Genomic DNA, 3,081 nt, shown 5'->3' on the forward strand with positions numbered 1-3,081 from the left:
ACCCCTCCCAGCTACTCATGGAGGGTGTGCTCAGCTGAGCTTCTAGTCCTGCTCTAAGAACTGCTCAGTATAATGTCTTCTGTACCTACAGTCTCACACAAGTAGATTAATCAGTATTCACATCAGTATTTGTAAACCAAAACCAGGAGAGGAGCAATCAGAGGAAAAGTATAATAGAAACACGTCACCACTTCTGGATTTATCACCCACTCCTGGTTCTGGCTTACACATACTGATGCCAAATACTGACCAAATACTGAGAGTGTGCATGTGGCCCAAAAATGATTATTATAACACAAGTACAAATTCTATCATCAGATAGCAATATATATGTCACCAGGCTGCAACAAGTAAGCACAAACACAATTTTTTCAGACTGAAAAATCCAAATAAAAAACTTCCTAAAACATAGAATTTTTGCCATGTTTTTGCAACAAAAACTTTGACTAAAAACGCCTAAAAAAGCTGTAATTAAAAATGTGCATTTTGCCTCTATATACATGCAGTAATCGCACCAAAGAATTGACATTTTGTTTTTTGTATCAGACATTAAAATGCGGGCTGGAAGATGTGGCGTGCACCATAAGCATGACTTTACATTCAAATGAATAGGAAACTTTTTAAAGCTTTTTTATCTGAATTTTAGCACAAAATGCTATACAGCTTTCATTCCCCATAAGCGTCACTTAAGGCATTCATACCAGTTTTAAAGGGGCTGTCTGGGATATTTATATAATTTACAAGGAGTCTGTTTATAGGTTAGTGATAATTTAAAAGGGTGGTCTGAAATACAACTTAATTTTCATCCTAAATCCCTATCTTTTAACTCCTTCACTCCCAGCCAATTTTCTGTTTTTCGATTTTTAGTTCCCTTTTTCCAAGAGCCATAACTTTTTTATTTTTCAGTCAATATGGCCGAGTGAGGGCTTGTCTTTTGCGAGATGAGTTGTACTTTTGAATGACACATTGATTTTACCATATAGTCAGACCTGTATTTACCACTAGGCCCTCGAGGTCTAGGGCGGCGGGCTGCAAGGAGCGGCATCTGGGTCAGAATTGGAAAAAAAAAAAAGAATGTTTTTGTTAAATCTGCCTCCCTCCTCCAGATTCTTTACAAAAGCCGGCGTCTTCCTGGAGGAGGGAGGGGAGCGGCGCATTCATTTGTATTTGCGTCTTTAAGATGCGAATAGAAATGATCTACCCGCCTGCTGGCACTTCCGGGGTCAGTGGATGTCCAATCAGCTTCACTGACCCGGTGTGCGGTGGCGTGTGCACACTGCAGTTGTCACGGCAGCGCCAACATCAGTGCAGAGTGCCGCGGAGGACAAGCCGGAGCCTGGAGCAGGTAAGTGCTCACAGAGCCGACGATGTAGCCTGGCGAAGGAGGTGGGGGGCACGCTGGAGAACATGAAGGGGGAAAACCCTGTAGAACATGGGGGGGGATTGCTGGAGAACATGGGAGGAATGCTGGAGAACATGAGGAGGGTGCACCCTGAAGAATATGGGGGGTAATGTTGGAGAACATGGGGGAATGCTGGCGAACATGAGGAGGGGGGACCCTGGAGAACATGGGGGGGGATTGGTGGAGAACAAGGGGGGAGTGATGCTGGAGAACATGAGGAGTGGGGGATGCTGGAGAACATAATGAGGGGGGACCCTGGAGAACATGGGGGGAATGCTGGAGAACATGAGTAGGGGGGAATGCTGGCGAACATAAGGAGGGGGGTACCCTGGAGAACATGGGGGGGATGCTGGAGAACATGAGGAGTGGGGGATGCTGGAGAACATGAGGAGGGGGGACCCTGGAGAACATGGGGGAAAATGCTTAAGAACATAAGGAGGGGGGAATGCTGAAGAACATGAGGAGGGGGGGATGCTGGAGAACATAAGGATGGGGGGAATGCTGGAGAACATGAGGGGGGAATGCTGGAGAACATGAGGAGGGGGGGAATGCTGGAGAACATGAGAAGGGAGGGAATGCTGGAGAACATGAGGAGGGGGAAATGCTGGAGAACATGAGGAGGGTGGAAATGTTGGAGAACATAGGGGGAATGCTGAAGAACATGAGGAGGGGGGATGCTGGAGAACATGGGGAGAATGCTGGAAAACATTGGGGGGAATACTGAAAAACATGAGGAGGGGGGAACACTGGACAACATGAAGGGGAACACTGGAGAATATGAGGAGGGGGGGAATGCTGAAGAACATGAGGGGGGTCACTGGAGAACATGAGGGGGGGGATGCTGGAGAACAGGGGGGTACTGCTGGAGAACATGAGGGGTGTCTCTTGTCTTGATCCGGCATCTCCTCTCTTCTCACAATCACCTTCCTCCTTTCCTGCTTCATGTGGATGACGCATCCTACGTCATCATCACGGTGTCCCCCATTGTACTCCTGCGCAGTTGCGCCTCTCTCTGCCCTACCGCCCTACCGAGGGCAGAGCAAAGTTCACTAGTGCGTATGCGCCAGCTTTACCTACGTGTCATCAGCGCTCTTTTGCCTTTCCTTGCTCATGCACACTACAGTACTTTGCTCTCGGCATGGCAGAGAGAAGTACGCCTACGCAGGAGCACGATTGGGGGACACCATGATGTTGGCATTGGACGCATCATTCAAATGAAGGAGGAAAGGAGGACAATGAATGTTAGAAGAGAGGAGACGCTGGATCAAGACCAGAGATGCCTATCGGACCGGACCGCGCCGTCCTGTGGGTATAAGGGTATAAGGCTCTGTGCCCACTATGCGTTTTTTAAGTGTTTCCGCAGCGGCAATTCCGCTGCAGAAATGCTTAAAAAACGCTTGGTAGAAGGTCTGCCATATTCCCCAATGATAATCCGCATGTGCTGTGCACATGCTGCGGAAATTTCCGCTGTGGATTATCATTGCGGAAAAATCCGCAGCACTACCAATTATTTTGCGGAATCGCCACCCCTGACTTGCATTGGACCGCATGGAATCCGCATCACTGCATCTGTACATGCAGAATCCATGCGTTTCAATGTGCGGATGGTACCCGACTTTGGAGAAGAGGAGACTCTCCTCCGGACCCGGGTACCATAGTACCTGTAAAAAAAATAATAA

This window comes from Phyllobates terribilis, unplaced genomic scaffold (genome assembly GCF_046119375.1).
Source record: "Phyllobates terribilis strain yellow unplaced genomic scaffold, ASM4611937v1 Scaffold_1__5_contigs__length_1240528914, whole genome shotgun sequence".
Classification (NCBI taxonomy): Eukaryota; Metazoa; Chordata; class Amphibia; order Anura; family Dendrobatidae; genus Phyllobates; species Phyllobates terribilis.